Below are 19,551 nucleotides of genomic sequence, written 5' to 3' on the forward strand. Positions count from 1 at the left end.
CACACCGGGCCCACCACTTGCTTTGTCTCCCCGATTAAGCTTATCCTAATCACACCGGGATGACCATAATCCAAGCAGCCAACACCTATAAATTGGCACTGAGAGGTCACTATCGGGGGGGGGGGGGCAGTTCATGAGAAGTCAGCACTTGGTAGAGTGTAGTGGGAAGAGTTGACACTATCACCGTCACAGGGAGGAGGGGGCTTGTGTGTTGGGTTTGCCTTGGGAATTGCACCATGCGAAGGGATCCACGTCCACCTCTCGACTCCAATGGTCGATGCATACACGTACACACGCTCTTGATAGCAAGCCCCACAATCATTGAGTCATCTTAGAGAACGCACCAAGTAGTTTGCACCATCTTTTCTCCCTACCTCTCTACCACCACGGCGTGCCATTTGTAAATACTGCAGAAATAATTCTCCCTCACACCCCCGAGGGTTTTCATCATTTGCAAATCTCTCTCTCTCTCTCTCTCTCTCTCTCTCTCTCTCTCTCTCTCTCTCTCTCTCTCTCTCTCTCTCTCAGTGTGTAAGTTTGCGGTGTTCATATCATCGTGGTTTGCATCCTAGACGCTCAAAGCTAGGTGGTGCCCCCTGTTCGCTTTACCGTGACAGGCTCGAGGCGCGCCATTCGGCCCCCGGCATTTTAGAGGCCGTCAAGGTTCGGGGTTCGCTTTGCTCCCATCACTACATTTGGGTTTCACTCTCAAAAATATCATATCTCCTTCAAAGATTCAAGTAGATTGTTTAGGGTCAACGTAACTTTTTTTGTCTATCTTGAGCAGTCCTAATATGTTTGTCATGTAAGTTTTGTCTCTGTAATTGCATTTCATCCAACATATCTTTGGATGCTTGAACTCATATTAGAGGGTTTCTCCATTTTAATGGCGTAAGACACTTGTTCATACAACGCTTGAAAAGGAGACATTTCAATTGAGTATCGGAATGAGTAATTATACACAAATTCAATATACAAATATCTTGTCCACTTACTTTGTTCATGCATACGATAATCTCTCAGCATATCCTCAATGATTTGGTTGGTCCTTTCCATTTGCCCATCTGTTTGAGGGTGATAAGCAGTACTAAGGGCCAAGTGGGTTCCTATAGCTAAGAATAAAACTTTCCAAAGATTTGTGATAAACTTTGCATCACAATAAAAAATTATACGGCGAGGTAAACCATGATACATAAAGACACCTTCCATGAATACTTGAGCTATATCCTTAGCCCTAAACGGTGTCTTGACTAGAAACAAATGAGTCATTTTTGCAAGCATATCAACCACCACAAAAATAGAGCCATATCCCAAAGATGCAAGAAGTCATGTAATGAAATTTATGGATATGCATACCAATTTCATATGTGGTGCATCAATAGATTGAAGATTACCAGGGTATCAAACTTGTTCAGCTTTAATACGTTCACATGTTGAACATCTCGTAGCATAGTTCAACACATCACACTTTAGTATTGGCCAAAAGAAACTCTTATTTATAGTAGTGTATTTTTTAATGTATCCTAGAGTCGTGCAATAGATATATCGTAAGCTTCCCGTAGTGTTTGAATCTTGATCCCACCATTATTTGGGATACAAGGATGGTTGTTGAAATAAAGATCATTGTCTTCAACATGGAAGTCTTTGATTTGTCTTTTTTTCTTGTCTGTGCAATTATTCAAGTTCATTAAATATGAAATATTTGTATAATATAGATCCTGAGGTATACCTTCATGAATAAGATCAAATAAAGAGGTAGTAGAGGTTGTGATAGCCGCTACAATACTCTTTCTACCTAAAGCATCAGCCACGAGGTTTTCCTTTCTAGGTCTATCATCAATTCCAAAATCATATTTGCATAATAACTATATCCATCTCTGTTGCCTCATATTAAGGTCAAGCTGAGTGTAAATCTGTTTGAGGCTTTTGTGATTTGTATGTAATTCAAATCTCCTTCCAAGAAGATAATGTTGCCATACTTTAAGAGCATGAACAAGAGCCAACAATTCCAAATCATGTGTAGGGTAATTCAACTCATGAGTGTGTAGCTTACAAGATTAATAGCTATTAGCCTTCCTTTTTTGAGCAAAAGGTGGATTCACTAGTTTAAATTTCCCTTGGTTTTGAGGCTCTCTCTGATTTTGATTTAAGTTTTGGTCAATTGTTGCAGGCGGTCTAGGTCTAAAAATTTTGAAGTTTCGGTTTGGATTGTTGAAGTTTTTGGGTTTATAATTGTCCACCAATCCTGTGAAGCTTAAATTTTTGAATGGGCAATCTCAGGATTGATAGTCACGGTCAAGAAAAGTATAACGTAGATGATCTTGTATGGCCTTCATACATAATAAGTTCTCTCATCTTTGCTGTGAGTTCCCAGGCCTTTTTTCGTCCTCAAGATGAGGTCTTTTGATTTCATGAATAGGAGCAACTACTGGCTTTCTCTTTCCACTATTTGATAACTCTAGCTCAATAGGTTTCCCCGCATCAAGGACATCCATTAGGCAAAATTTGGACTCACAAAGAGGCCCTTTAAGGAGTTTGATTTTACCTCTCTCTACCAAAATGGGCGCATGGATAAATTTTTGCAAACAAACTCCAAAGTTGGCGGAGGTTTGACAGTTAGAATGTCCTCTTCAAGCTCTATCTTCTGATATATAGCACGCCATGAGATTCCTCATATTTTAGAAGATTCTTTTTTTGATTCACTTAGATTCCGACAGAGTTGTCACATCATAGGTGAATCAAAAAAAGAATCTTCTAAAATATGAGGAATCTCATGGCATGCTATATATCAGTAGATAGAGCTTGAAGAGGACATTCTAACTGTCAAACCTTCGCCAACTTTGGAGTTTTTTTGCAAAAATTTATACATGCGCCCGTTTTGGTAGAGAGAGGTAAAGTCAAACTCCTTAAAGAGCCCCTTTGTGAGTCCAAATTTTGCCTAATGCACAAAGTTTGTAAGCCGTAAGCTCTAAAGTATGGTCTTTATAGGATTATGTAACCCTGACATAAATTGTGCTACTTTGACTTCTTAAGCCATCCCTGTTGTAGCACATTAGGAAAAATATGGACTCTCCTAGGGCCCTTTTAATTAGGGAAGGGTTAGTGGAGGACCAATGAGAGGCCTCTTGGGATATCACCTATAGCCTAAGGAGAGATAGGGGGGTAGCCTATTTGTCCCCCTCTTCAATGCTTGATTCCTAGAGAGAAAGGGGAGGTGGACTAGGGGGGGGGGGGGGGGTAAAAAGGGGGAAAGAGGTGTCATAAAGCCTAGAGAGGGACCCTTGACAAAAAGGGACCCCAAAAGAAAAATTGCGCAGGTCAAAAAACCCTAAACATTTGAAATTTTTGAAAAGTCTAAAAAATGGCCGTTTTCCCTCCAAAATTGCCCAAAACATAACCAAACATCAAAAAGTCACTTTTTTTCTCCAAATTCCCTCTCTCCCACAATTTTCTCTCCCCTGCCCCCTTCCCTCCCCTCCCCTCTCCCTCCATTCTCTCTATGTTGTGCAGCCCACCATAGCCCAAAGCTCATCACTATCCTCCTCTTTAGTTGTCCCCCCTCCCTCTCCTCACTCTCTCTACAGTCAACCCCACCATAGCCAAATGCTCACTCTCCATCCTCTCTAGCTCTCCCTCCCCTCACCCCTCCATTCTCCACAATGCAGCCCACCATAGCCCAAAGCTCATCACTATCCCACCATAGCCAAAAGCTCACCCTCCATCCTCTCTATCTCTCCCTTTCTCCCCTTCATTCTCTCTCTACTGTGTAGACCTCACTATCCTTCTCTCCAACCCTCACCCCCCTCCCCCTTCCTGTTAGGAAATAAGATGTAGCTAAATAGATAATTGAGTAGATTACTTAATGGAGAGAGACAGATTTATATACACGAGATTATAGAGTAGGGAGAGAGAGAGTACACATGATATACGTGGTTCACCCAATGTGGGCTACGTCCACGGGAAAGCAGCCACTCAATGGCTTTAGTACTTCAAAACAAGAAGTAGTTTACAAAGGGATTATACCCTTAATGGAGCTCCCCACTTGCTTCACTCAACTTCACACTATGAAATGTGTGTAGAAATGGCCTCCTTTTATAGGCCAAAAGGGCTGCCCTCTCTTATGAGAGACAGCCATGTGTAGCCGCCCTTGTGCGAATAAGTCCAAATCGGACCCTCCAATCCGCCCATGTGTGGCCGCCCTTGAGAAGAAAAGTCCGCTTTTGAATTCGGCCACCGGCCATTGAATTCGGCCACCGGCCACCGGCCATTGACTTCCGACCATCGGCCACCGGCCATTGACTTCCGACCACCGGCCATCAGCCATTGACTACCGGCCACCGGCCAACCGACCGGTTGTTTTCCGGCCGCCGTCCGGCCATAATATTTCGGCGAAAAAGAATATTCCGGCGAAAAAAAGGTCTCGGGGGCCTCCGCCCCCGAGGCCTTTAAAGTTGCCCCTGATTCTTGTCTGTGAAAATTTTGGTTTCCGGTGAGTGATTGTCCTTCACGCACGATGGCTTCTCCTCATAATGGGGGCCTTACAAATGTGCGCTTTTACCACAGAAAATTACAAAGGGTAAATCAGGCTCCATACTTAACAATCTCCCACTTGGAGACTGATCTCCAAACCAAACCTGTGACTTCTTTCCATTCTGGCTTCTTATCCTTGAATGCCGATTGAAGATGAGCAAAAGCTCAACTTCTCCTTGTTGACCACCTTTGTAAACATGTCTGCAGGATTTTCACTTGTATGCACCTTTCCTAGCTTTAGTTGTCCCTCTTCCAAAAGAGTGCGTATGAAGTGATATCTCACCTCAATGTGCTTTGTCCTTGAATGAAAGGTTGAGTTCTTCGCAAGATGGATAGCGCTTTGGCTATCACTATACAAGACACAATTGTCTTGTTTGAATCCAAGCTCTTCTAAGAATCTGTGAAGCCACAGAATTTCTTTGCTTGCCTCCGTCATTGCTACATACTCTGCTTCCGTGGTAGAAAGTGAAACCACTTTCTGCAGCTTTGAAGCCCAGCTTACTGCAGTGCCTCCAGCCGTGAACACATAGCCAGTAGTGCTCCTTCGAGTATCTTTGTCACCTGCCATATCTGCATCAGTATACCCTTCAAGAAAAATATCAGTTCCTCCAAAATACAAAGCATTTGTTGTTGTCCCTTTTAGATACCTAAGTATCCACTTCACAGCTTGCCAATGCTCTTTACCTGGGTTGTCCATGAACCTACTCACAACTCCCACTGCATGTGCAATGTCTGGCCTTGTCCAGACCATAGCATACATTAGAGAACCTACCGCTGCAGCATATGGAACTTTAGACATATAGGCTATCTCCTCTTGTGTCTTTGGACACATATCCTTCGTTAGTTTAAAATGACCAGCCAAAGGTGTAGAAACTGGTTTTGCATTTTGCATTGCAAACCTTTCTAGTACCTTCTTGATGTAATCTTCTTGAGATAGCTTTATTGTCTTCTTCGTCCTGTCCCTTGATATTTTCATACCAAGTATCCTCTTTGTAGCACCTAAATCTTTCATTGAAAAAGATTTGGGCAGCTCCTCTTTTAGGTCTTTGATGTCTTGCATGTTAGCACTTGCAATCAACATGTCATCAACATACAACATTAGGATGATGAATTTCCCATCTCCCAAATTCTTCGTGTAGACGCAGTGATCCGAGTTGCATCTTGTGAATCCATGATCCAACATCCATCGATCAAACTTCAAGTACCATTGTCTTGATGCTTGCTTTAAACCATACAAGCTCTTCTTTAATCTGCAAACCATTTTCTCCTTACCTTTTACTTCATACCCCTTTGGTTGAAGCATGTAGATTTCCTCCTCTAAGTCACCGTGAGGGAATGCCGTATTTACATCCATTTGCTCGAGATTTAGATCATGAGCAGCCACAAGGCTTAAGACAAGCCTAATTGAGTTCATTTTTACAACAGGAGAAAATATTTCATTGAAGTCAATACCTTTCTTTTCAGAAAAACCTTTTACCACAAGCCTAGACTTGTACCTTTTCTTCCCACCTTCTTCTTCCTTTAGCTTGTACACCCATTTGTTTTGAAGTGCCCGCTTACATTTAGGCAACTCAACCAACTCCCATGTTTGGTTGCGATGTAGTGAGTCCATCTCCACTTTCATGCTCTTCGTCCATTATTCTTTGGATTCATGTTGCATAGCTTCTTCATATGATTCCGGCTCTCCAGAATCTGAGATCAAGAGATGGTTGAAGGAAGGAACAAACCTTTCTGGAGGTCTACTTGCTCTTGTAGATCTTCGGGGAATAGGTTGAGGCTCCTCATTTGGTTGACGTTGTTGCACATTGTCACCGTTTGCAGTCCTTGAGTCTTCACCGTCCTCAAGCTCCATGTACTCATCACCTGTTTCTTTTGTTTGTTTTCTTTCCAAGTAATCTTTGTACATATTTTGTTCGTTAAAAATTACATCCCTACTCCTTAAGATTTTACCATCTTCAGGATTCCATAGGCGATACCCAAAGTCTCCTTCTCCATAGCCAATGAAGAAACACTTTTTGGATTTTGCATCTAACTTTGATCTTAGGCTTCTATCTATGTGCATGAAAGCCTCACACCCAAACACTTTGAGAAATGCATAATTCACCGGTTTACCTGTCCATGCCTCTTCTGGAACTCCCCCATCCAATGCCGTTGAGGGTGACCGATTGATTAAGTACACAGACGTACTTACAGCTTCCGCCCAAAGCTCAAGCGGTAGGCCTGCATGTAGCCGCATGCTTCGTGCTCGTTCCATGATTGTCCTGTTCATCCTTTCCGAAATACCATTTTGTTGAGGTGTCCTTGGGGTTGTCCTTTGCCTCCGAATGTCATTGCTAGCACAAAAGCTTTCAAAAGCTTGGCTGCAATATTCGCCTCCATTGTCGGATCTGAGGCATTTAACCTTGGTACCTGTTTCATTCTCCACAAAGGCTTTCCACCTTTGAAATATGGAAAATACATCGGATTTATTCTTCATGACATAAACCCATGTTTTTCTAGTCGCATCGTCTATGAATGTTACATAGTACAATGAGCCACCAAGTGATGGTGTACTTGCAGGACCCCAAACATCAGAATGAACCAACTCAAGTTTTTTATTTTTTCTTTCATTTCCTGATTTTTGAAATTTTACCCTCTTTTGTTTACCATAAACACAATCTTCACAGAACTCTAAGTCCACTTCTTTCAAACCTGGTAGAAGCTTCTTTGTTTGAAGGATTTGCATTCCTTTGGCACTCATATGCCCAAGTCAGTAGTGCCACACCGCACTGTCAACTTCTGTAGTTGCTGCACAAGCTGAAGGTTGCGTGCTAACAGTACACAAGTAAAGTGTACCGACTTTTTCACCCTTGGCAACCACCAAAGATCCCTTTGAGATCTTCCACCGTTTGTTTCCGAATGCAATGTTGTGACCTTCATCGTCCAATTGTCCTGTAGAGATCAAATTTTTGCGAAGAGAAGGAACATGCCTAACATCTTTAAGCTTCCATTCATTTTCATTAGCAGTTTTGACAGAAACTGTACCTTTGCCGACAATCTCACAAGCTTCATCATCTCCCAAGTATACATACCCAAAATTACCTTTGGTGTAGTCTTGGAAATGTTGCTTGTGTGGTGTCGCATGGAATGAAGCCCCGGAATCTACTATCCAGGAATTAGACACATTGTCTAATGAGAGAATTAGAGCATCTTGCTCTACTTTACCTGCCACATTGGCCTCCGATGTTGGCTTGTTGTCTTGAGACTCTGTCTCCTTCTTCTTCTTGGACCAACAATCCTTCTTGACGTGGCCCTTCTTGCCGCAGTTCCAACATTCAAGAGCTGACTTTGTGCGTGACTTGCTCTGCCTTGAGCGATCACGACCCTTTTGGTTTTTGAACCTCTCCTTAAGCCTTCCTCTTGTTTCCACTGATAGTGCAGCACTTGATGATTCTCCTGTGCTTCTCCTTCCCATTTCCTCGCTTAGGAGAACACCCACAACATCATCAAACTTAAGAGTATTTGTGCCAGAGATAGAATTACTTACAGCCATCACAAGGCTGTCCCAACTATCCGGTAGAGATGATAGTATAAGGAGAGCTCGCAATTCGTCATCAAAATTGATTTTCACTGATCGAAGTTGACTTATGTTTGTGTTAAAGTCATTTAGGTGTTCTGCAACTGAACCATTCTCTGCCATCTTTAGATTGAACAAGCGCTTCATAAGAAATACCTTATTGGATGCCAATGGTTTCTCATAGAAGTCGTCAAGTGACTTCATCAAGTCCTCCGTGGTCTTCATCTCCGAAACATTGAAGGCCACCGTTGACGCCAAGCTTAACCGGATTGTTCCCAGTGCCTTTCGATCAAGGACAATCCATGCTTCATCTGCCATTGTTGCGGGCTTCTTCGCAAGACCGCCTAGTGGCAAATAGAGGTCCTTCTGGTAGAGATAGTCTTCAATCTGCATCTTCCAATGTTGGTATTTTTTGCCGTTGAACTTCTCAATCTTGAGCTTCCCTTCCTCCGCCATAACTCCCACTCAATTCAAGGACTCCTTTCCTTGAGATAATTTAGCTACGAGCAAACCTTGCTCTGATACCAATTGTTAGGAAATAAGACGTAGCTAAATAGATAATTGAGTAGATTACTTAATGGAGAGAGACAGATTTATATACACGAGATTATAGAGTAGGGAGAGAGAGACTACACACGATATACGTGGTTCACCCAATGTGGGATACGTCCACGGGAAAGCAGCCACTCAATGGCTTTAGTACTTCAAAACAAGAAGTAGTTTACAAAGGGATTATACCCTTAATGGAGCTCCCGCCTTGCTTCACTCTCACCACCTCACACTCACCTTGTTGCATCAACTTCACACTATGAAATGTGTGTAGAAATGGCTCCTTTTATAGGCCAAAAGGGCTGCCCTCTCTTATGAGAGACAGCCATGTGTAGCCGCCCTTGTGCGAATAAGTCCAAATCGGACCCTCCAATCCGCCCATGTGTGGCTGCCCTTGAGAAGAAAAGTCCGCTTTTGAATTCGGCCACCGGCCACCGGCCATTGACTTCCGACCACTGGCCACCGGCCATTGACTTCCGACCACCGGCCATCAGCCATTGACTACCGGCCACCGGCCAACCGACCGGTTGTTTTCCGGTCGCCGTCCGGCCATAATATTCCGGCGAAAAAGAATATTCCGGCGAAAAAAAGGTCTCGGGGGCCTCCGCCCCCGAGGCCTTTAAAGTTGCCCCTGATTCTTGTCTGTGAAAATTTTGGTTTCCGGTGAGTGATTGTCCTTCACGCACGATGGCTTCTCCTCATAATGGGGGCCTTACAAATGTGCGCTTTTACCACAGAAAATTACAAAGGGTAAATCAGGCTCCATACTTAACACTTCCCAATCTCTCTCTACTGTGTGGCCACCCGACCTCTTCTCAAGCATGTCCACCCATACCACGCATAGACGGCCCAAGTTGGAGATACAAAAGTTTATACTGCACAACACAAAGAGCTCGAAGGTGGAATGGATCCCACAGGTAGTTAGCAAGGCTCATGGGTCTACATGCAACCGTTCAGTGTTGGTCCTCATGGAGTACAATGTCGAGGCATACTGGAACGCCATTGGAAGTGAAGACTGATGGCTTCAAACCGATTTGCACCTCATTGTAAGTCTAATGCTAAGTCATCTTATGGATATTTCCTCTTTAATTTGCATGTGTTCATATTTTTTGACAACGGTATTTGTGAACGTATTGTTTTATTCAGCTTACTTGCAAAGCAACCGCTTGAATGCCTCTCGGGTACCTTTATGGTTGTGCATGCTATAGATAAGAACTAATCTATATAACTCAACAATGTATACTAATTTGAAATATAGTAGCTAACACCATATTTGTTGTATTACAGGATGTTATTGTAGTGGATGCTTGGGCTCAACTTGGTTTGGTGTCAAGTGGAAAGTGCGACTTCTCCAATCAGAAGCTCATTCTAAACAGTCTTTGTTTGGTGTGTATACTTGTGGATATGGAGGTCCATGGAGTTATCAATGATGAGACAAGCCTTGCTAAGAGCATAGCAATTGCCTCAGTCTATATTCCATTCAATGTATTTGATCCAGTACATAACATCCCAAGCTATTATTGTAGACAAGCTACAAACTTTGTAATGAAACTACTTGAATAGAAAGCACTCTTGTTTCATTACATTTTTGTCCACTCTAGTTAATCTTCAACTATATGATGTTGTGCTTGTGATCAATTTTTGTTTCATCTAATCTTGTATGTGTATTGTGCTTCCTGCCAAATTTTTGGTGCTCATAAGTGAATTGATCAAGTAAATTGATTTTTTGGTAGCAAGTACCCCTTTGCAATGTGCTTGCATGTAGCTCTAGTAAGCCATCTAACCTTAAACGTCAGGTTTGATTCATTTTCTGTTGTATGAGCAGTTAGAGTTTATCTCAAAATGGTGGCAAGCTTTAAATTCTTAGAAGAATTCCATACTCAAGACTAATCTAAGCAAGATAGAGCAATCATATTTCCTTGTGTTGCAGGCATAGACATGAACCTCCTTTGGCATTGAACAAACATTTAGTTCATGAGCACTCAGAGTTTATCTCAATATATTTGGCAGGCTTCAAATTTCTGAAACAATACACTCAAACCTAATCCAAGAAAGATAGAGCAATCATATTCCCTCATGTTTTCAAGCACACACATGAATCCCCTCTTGGCATTGTGCAAACACTTCGTTCTACCTTTGCCATCAATAATGAAATGGCATGCTATTATGTTGTATTTGATATGAGTTTGTGTAAGTTCAACCATAAGTTTGTGTTCTTTGAAATCCCCAAGGAAAATAGAGTATGAAATGAGTTTGATATGTTGTATTTGATATGAGTTTGTGTAAGTTCAACCATAAGTTTGTGTTCTTTGCAATCCCCAAGGAAAACAGAGTATGCAATCAAAATAAAGAAAAGAGAACGAACAAACAAGATAGAGATAGGTATATATATATATCGTACATAGATAGATGGAGGATAAACAGACAGACAGACAGATAGATATAGATAAATAGATAGATAGATAGATGGATAGATAATTCGATAGATAGATACATAAATACATAGATAGATACACATGCAGATAAAAAACACAAAGATAGATACATAGATAGATAACTAGGGATAGAGAGAGAGAGAGAGACAGAGAGAGACCCTTTTGGAACTCAAGGGCATTGCCCTTTTATTGAGGATACACTTTTATGATGGACAAATGACATGATACATGGATCAAACCCAAGACAAGTTATTCCTTGTATTGATTGCTAATTGATTATGCATCATGCATACTTTGAGCCATCTGTAGCAGAGAATGAGTAGAGAATGCATCATGCACATGGTGAGCATCTATAGCCATTTGTAGTAGAGGATGAGTTTTCTTTTTCTAGATATATCATATGAGCTATAGTTTTGTAAAATGCCTTCGGATGGATGTTCATGGTTATCTTGTAGGCCCAAGGCCACCATGCCCAAAACTAAGCAAGCACAAAGAGTAGGAGGCAAGGCAGGGGGTGCATAGTCCTTGGGAGGCCCAAAGAAAGCCTGCCACAAGGGAGCGCATTTGGGCCTTCCATAGGTCTATGGAAGGCCCTAGGTCTATGGAAGGCCCAAATGCGCTCCCTTGTGGCAGGCTTTCTTTGGGCCTCCCAAGGACTATGCATCCTTGTGGCAGGCTTTCTTTGGGCCTCCCAAGGACTATGCATCCTTGTGGCAGGCTTTCTTTGGGCCTCCCAAGGCTTTCTTTGGGCCACCATGCCCAAAACTAAGCAAGCACAAAGAGTAGGAGGCAAGGCAGGGGTGCATAGGCCTTTGGGAGGACCAAAGAAAGCCTGCCACAAGGGAGCGCATTTGGGCCTTCCATAGGTCTATGGAAGGCCCAAATGTGCTCCCTTGTGGCAGGCTTTCTTTGGGCCTCCCAAGGCTTTCTTTGGGCCACCATGCCCAAAACTAAGCAAGCACAAAGAGTAGGAAGCAAGTCAGGGGATGCATAGTCCTTGGGAGGCCCAAAGAAAGCCTGCCACAAGGGAGCGCATTTGGGCCTTCCATAGACCGCGCATTTGGGCCTTCCATAGGTCTATGGAAGGCCCAAATGCGCTCCCTTGTGGCAGATGCATAGTCCTTGGGAGGCCCAAAGAAAGCCTGCCACAAGGGAGCGCATTTGGGCCTTCCATAGACCGCGCATTTGGGCCTTCCATAGGTCTATGGAAGGCCCAAATGCGCTCCCTTGTGGCAGGCTTTCTTTGGGCCTCCCAAGGACTATGCATCCCTTGCCTTGCCTTCTATTTGTGCCTTCCATAGGTCTATGGAAGTCCCAAATGCGCTCCCTTGTGGCAGGCTTTCTTTGGGCCTCCCAATGCTATGCATCCCTTGCCTTGCCTTCTATTTGTGCCAGCTTGCTTTGGCATGGTTGACATGGTCCTACAGGATGTTCAAACTTCACTCAACCATGCACTAATAGCTATCTCATACCATGTCGCGTTGCAAGCCCCCTTTGATTTTCAGGATAGTGCCCCATAGTGTGTATGCTCTAGTTTTGGTCTCAAAAGAAAAAGGGGGTGCTTTTCTTGGTTGTACAAGACACTTTTTAGTCTCACACAGGCCTACTAGTGAAACAGAGCTGAAGCAAATGGCCATAACATCCACAAAAGGAGAGATACAGAGAGAGATAATTGATTCTTAAAGAAGCTACCCATAAAGGAGCCAATATTCTATTAGTACAAAACACTACTTTATAAGTTTATGCAAAAAATAATTGATTCTTAAAGAAGCTACCCATAAAGGAGCCAATATTCTATTAGTACAAAACACTACTTTATAAGTTTATGCAAAAAATAATTGATCATACATGGCTAGCTAGCTGTAAGCAAAGAGATATTTGGGGGGGGGGGGGGGGGGGGAGAGAGAGAGAGAGAGAGAGAGAGATAATAAAGGTTTTCTAAACCCATCCCATGCCTCTTTTCCATCCAATGCATGAATAGGCACCCTTGCCTCCTCTCCTAAACTAACCAACTAGCCCCTACCTTTGAAGCATTGGTTGATATAGTTTTGCATCCTCAAAAATGCTACCATGATGCAATTACATGGCCCATCTTGATGCAGGCTTATGAGTGATGGGTAATCCTCCCCACTAGCATAATTCTCAACAGTGGTTCAACACTTTCTATATTAGTTATGAACCCCTAGAATTCACCAAGAATTTACCGTATTCATGTGACACACTTGTATAAGCATCAAACCCCTCAGTAAGAATGAAATATTTAAAGAAATTGCTACATGGAAAATAATTTGCAAGATCAAAGATTTCATATATTAAATCCATAGCGCTTGCTGTTACAAAACCATGTCCATTGTAGACCACCTCAAACATGATTGAGATTACAAAGTAAAAGCTATGTTGATAGCTTTGGGCATATGGATACATGTTCAGCATGTATAGAGTACAAATCTAAATTCTTCAAATGTTGCCTCAAATACACTCAGGTTTGAAACCAGTGCCCTTGTGTAAAGTAACATCACCATTGCTTGAAATACTTGACCTTCCTATGATTGGGATCCATCTTTGTCTCATGGCTATGGAGTTTCCACCTGTGGTGCAGGGGCACCCTTCTGTGTCCTTCCAACTAGAAAGTTTATGATGTGACTCCACCTTACATGAAAAAGAAATATTTTGTTCCATAGCTTGCAAGAAGTTGGGTATGCTAAAGTCTTTTCCATAGCTTGTGTGATGGTTGTGTATTAGTGTTGTGGGATGCAATAGAGGCAAAGGTGGATGTGACGACAACTACATTAGCTTGTAATCATGGTGGGCTTGGTTGATAGGGGAATTTGAGTAGGAGGGAAGGGGTAGGGTTAGGGGAGGGGACCTTGACATTGAAATGGAAGATTGAGGAGGTAGATGAAGAGGTAGTTGCTGTAGATCTTGGCTTACGGTAGACTTGGTATTTTTGAGGGAGGACAGTGAACAATGGAAGAGGGTACATGGATAGAAAGAAGAGAGGAGAGAGGAATGTGACAGTGAGACGAAGGGTTTAGTAGATAGATGAAGAGGCATATCCAGGAGTGTGTGAGAAAGAGAGGGAGGGTTTAGCAGGTAGATGGAGAGGGAGATGCAAAATTCTGTAAGAGTGAGAAGGAGGATTTAGCATTTAGATGAAGAGGGAGATGCAGCAGGTCTTGGCTATGGTGGGCATGGCTACTTAGAGGAAGGGGAGTGAGAGAGAGAAAGAGGAGACATGGAGAGAGAGAGAAAGGGATTTTGGAGGCAAAAAATGATGTTTTGATATTAGAATAGGTTTGGGGTCACTTTTTGGGGGGAAATGACTACTTTTGAAAATTTCAATGAATTTCAAATTTTTAGGGTTTATTTTTGGCCGCGTTTTTAAAAAAACATGAAAGGTGGGGTTCTCTTTTTGTACAAGGGTCCCTCTCCCTCTTTATGACACCCCCTTTTCTCTAGGAGATGCTGAAAAGCTAGAGAGAGATGGTAGCCTCTTAGTCACTACTTACCCCATCTTTTCTAGGCTTGAAGGATAGAAAATGACCTACCAAAATAGCCCCCATCATTTCCTTTGTCTCCCTTAATCACAACATACTTCTTTAAAATTAGGGATTCTTACAAGGCCCATGGAGAGTCCATATTTTTCCTAATGATATTTGACAAGAGTCAAGAAAGGTTGATAATACGACTCTAGATCTCTGGTTCCTTGAGTGCAATCAAGAAACCCAATCATATAGTCCGAATGATATACTTTGTTTTGATAGTTCATCTTTAGTTGAGTCTTCAGATAATCTCAAGTTGTTGCATTAGGGTCGACATTATTCTCAGTATAGTGGTCTCTCCACCAATGCTTGGTTGTATATTTTAATTTGAACTTAGCAACGATGATAGCTTTGTTCTCTGCAAATGATTGAGCCAACTAAAAATAGTCATCCATTTGTTGAATCCAATCTTCAAGAACTTTGCCTACATCTTTGCTTTCCCCGTTAAAGTTCTCACGTAGAGACTTGTAGAGGATAGCATTGATGTATCTATCAATGATCGTTTATTGAGGTGCAATTTGGCACATTGCCGTTCGCAATTTCCACATTTCCTCTAGGAGCCATGGTAACCTACTACACCATATCAACCAAGATCATTCTTAGTATAATATTCTAGTCCACTCGAAGTCCCTCTTACCAAAAAAAAATAGATAGTCGAGAATAAGACAAGAGAGTAGGAGAAATAATAACGAATGAATTAAATCAATTCTACATCCCAAGACTTTTGAGCTTCAAAAATTTACAAAAGTCTAATAAATTCTAATGGCTCTAACATAATGTACTCTGGAATAACCATTGTGACATCCTTCGACTAATGGATCATACTGCTCCAATTTTGGAGGTATATCTAACAGTTTGTCCCAATAATCTTTCATGATCTTTGGCTGAAACATTTCCTTTTGGGCATGCGAGTCGTATTACTCCTGCATGAGTGAACGGTTGGTCACATGTACTCCCATTTTGCTCGAGCCATTTCATTTTTGCAATCAAAGTAGTCATCAAAATAAGCAGAGTCCTTAGGAAACACATTCGGTGTGTCCCATCCATTAGAGCTTTATATGCTTGCACAATCTACAAGGCATTGGAGTCTGTTGTAGGCATTGTACAAATTTTTACATTGTGTGGGTTATGGGTTATGGATTTTCTAAACAAGTCAAAGAATAACTTCCAGGGAATTGGGCTAAAGGAATTTTTATCGTTGGTTTGACATTGACTACCCCATACATTGAACATGAAAATATTGAAGCATCCTATGGCCATCACTAAGGGAAGTATATTCCTAGCTATCCACATTTCCTTCATTGATATCAAGGTAAGTTCATGAACATCTAGATACAACAATTGGTTAGTAACAATGATCTCCTTCCCTAACTTGGATTAAACACATTTGATACTTCCCACAGGTAAATGTTTATGCACTCGTGGTCTGAATTTTGGGTTTCCCATGGCGTAATGATACCATGCTTGGAATTTATTTGGCACAATACAATCCATCGATAGTAACCTCTTCTTCTCCACTCCATCATGCGTAGTCTTGATAAGCCATTGTACTTCCACTCCCATTTGAAGATGCTCGTCCACCATAAGGCGAGAGAGTATATCCACCCACATCCCTTGAGGTAAAATTTTAGTCATCTACACACACACACCCATCACTCAAGTTAGTTAGAACTGGTAAAAAAAAAGTTCAAACTCAAACATTATGACATTAAGACAATATGAACTATATCAAAAGCAAAATTTTATAACCATAAGAGTCAAAAGGTTCAAATGATACTTTGAAGAAGGTACATAAATGCAAAAACTTCCAATGAACCAATTCTTACTTTCTACAATCAAGGCCAACTCTTCTCTCGCCTCATCTCCTCACTTATGCTATCTCTCCCTCTCTCGTTTCTGTGTAGCCACCAAACCAAGTAAAAATAAAAAAATGGAACCCCTCATTCACTCCCGTTCCCACACACATATTTGCCAACGCACACAGTTACATGCACATACACACTCTCACATACACCCACACACACACTCTCTCTTTCTCACTCTCTCCATCTTTCTCTTCCAGTTTAAAAAAATCTCTCGCTCTCTTTCCATACACACATATACACACACGCTTACACTCACACGCACACATTCAAAAAAACACATGCACACCATACACACGCACGAGAAGAAAAAAAATGAAGGAACTTGACATTGACGAAGAACACAACCAAAATCACGTAGAAGCAACCACTGTTCAAACAAAGACGCCAAAGACATGCCCCGGCCGGCCGCAAAAGTAACGAACGTGTAGCATCTCTACATCAGCAAAACACCAATTTTGGCAACATTAACCTCACACCAGCCACCCGAACCATCAAGAACTCCCATTGTAAATGCCCCGATCTCCCCTCTTCTGTAATAACCTGCCCAATGGCTAGTACACCCCACTCTTACCTCACTTCTCTCTATCTCCACCCTCTCTCACTCTCCAGCTCTCTCTTACTAGAGAGGCATCTAGACTCTCTGCAGTGAAGAGTGGGTATTTGCAACAAGGACCATTAGGTAAGGACCACCTCTTAGGCCTATATAAAGAGGCCTCCACTAAGCATAAGAGGAGAGATAAGACACCGGAGGCACCACCCAAGCTCCATGCACTCTAAATACACCACTAAGCACATAATGCACCTCACAAGCTAGGGAGCTCATGGTGTCATGCTTGTTGAAGGCATGGACATTCTAGCATTGGCAACACCACCAATCTCCATCCACACCATGGCTGATTTACTAATCATGGCCATCCCATGCACATAAGGCACTTATTATCACCCCGCAAGGCAGCATGACCACACTAGGATTGAGTACATCAACACCAGGCTAACCCAGGCCACTCTCTATGCTAGTGATCAATGCCACTGGTGGCTGTATTGTCTTGGTGTTTTCCCTCAACTAACCTCCCGCTAATGTGCTAGCACCACTAACTCCAAAAGGTTCACCATGCACCATATGGTGATCGCATTCCATCATGTAACCCCAGTGTCCGGAACAAGGCTGGTTATCAGTAAAGATCACCGTTTGTAAGTATCATCGCCATCAATAAAGTGTGCAATTCTATCATGATCTCTGAGTCCATTCTCTCTTTAATTTTGTTCTTCACATGTCCATGGATGGCTCTAACTTTGTATGGCATCTCACTCCAACCATCCTAGGTCATCTATGTCTACGTCCTAGTTGCACTTATGCTAGGTGGTGCCCTCATTTGAGATGATGCTTGAGGAATTCAGGCTATTCGTGGTGTAGAGGCCACCCCATCTGGCATGTTATTTTTGAAAATCATTTTCTTGGTGCCCCCATTGAGGATCCTTTCATAAAACCCTTCAATTTGCAACATTGAAAACCTTGAATGGTTAGCAGGGTTTGCTAGCTGGACGACAGAAGAAGAAGAGCTCCAAGCACAGCTGGACAAAATTCGCATCTCCATCGAGGCTTGAGTGCTAGGAGTAACAGTGATAGATTTGCAGTAGGAAAGACAACCAGCACATCAGACTCAGTGGATATACATAGGCCGTGTGCCAAGGAGAAGAAGGAGGAGGTTAAGACCATGTCCGCAACCTACGACCATCCCGCAACAACAAGATGGAGGGAGCTATGCACAATAGAGAGTCAACACTATTCTACTTCAAGAATCGGGTAACTCAAGTCACCGAGGTAATTATCACAGTCAGTTTCCAAGTTGCACCTGATGCTGCAGCATAGATAACGGAAGCACATGCTCACGCTCTCACCAGAGAGACTAGGGATCTACTAAGCCTGTTTCAGGAAAGGACACCACCCTCTCCCACAAGTTTGGACAGCGACTAAGTACCTCCAAGCTTCACATGAGTCAGTACAACCTACCTCAAGGCAAATCACACATTTCAATATGAGTACATTCAATCAAGGTAATACTAGACTGGAAGGCTCACTGCAAGCACATCATCGACACCATGCTGGGAGGGGAGTGCTTCTTTGAGGTTCTAGCATCATATCAGCCATTTGTCCTGCCTTCGGTACAAGGAAATGTACAATTTGAGATTTTAATCTATGTTCTAGTATAGAAAGGGTATACATGCCTTCTTGTAAAGAAGAAGAGAAAAAAACTCTTGGTTAAGCTAAGCAGTTTATCTTTCTATCTCTCTCTCTCTTAGTAATCATGGCAAGTGTAGCATTCCCAACATTTAAAGGAAAGAAGGGGGAGGATTTGGTAGGAGATTTCTTAGATGACTTTGAAGTAGCATGCGTAGTAAGCAACAAAGACACAGATTAGAATCTTTAAGCATCTCATGAAGCTAGAGGCTAGGTCGTGGTACAACGCACTTCCACAAGAAACTAAGGATGACTGGGAGATCCTAAAAATTTCTTTAAAGAGGCATTTTGGGGGGGTACCACTTCAGAGAATCTGTGGGACAAGTTGAGAGACTTTAAGCAGGAGGGCCTTTTAGATTATGCCACCTATGAGTTCAAGTTTTTGGATTTGTGGGAACGGTAGGTTGAGTCACTGGCGAGAGGAGAAGCTGCACCCAATTTCCTCAAAAAGGACCGGTTCACACATGGCTTGTGGCCGGCGCTCAAGGAGAAGGTGAAGGGTAGATTCCCGGCTATGTATGAGCTAGCCGTGGAGATTTCTCGCCTTAAGGACAAGAAGCTACAGATGAAAGCCAAAGAAACTGAGTCAACAAAAGCAGAAACATTGCGCCAACTGCCAACTATGACAACCACCACTCCACCACCACTGGATCCTAGGGTAAGAAATGACCAACAAGATATGTTGGTCCACATTATTGATCAATTGTAAAATTCGTATGTCCACTTGATACAGCAAGGAAGGAACCAAGAGAGAGATAAAGACCCGGGAAGGGCACAACGACAAAACAAGGAGTATCACTACTACAAATGTGGAGAAGATGGTCAGGGTATGTAC

Source organism: Adiantum capillus-veneris, chromosome 20 (assembly GCF_014529385.1).
Source record: "Adiantum capillus-veneris isolate H3 chromosome 20, ASM1452938v2, whole genome shotgun sequence".
Taxonomy (NCBI): Eukaryota; Viridiplantae; Streptophyta; class Polypodiopsida; order Polypodiales; family Pteridaceae; genus Adiantum; species Adiantum capillus-veneris.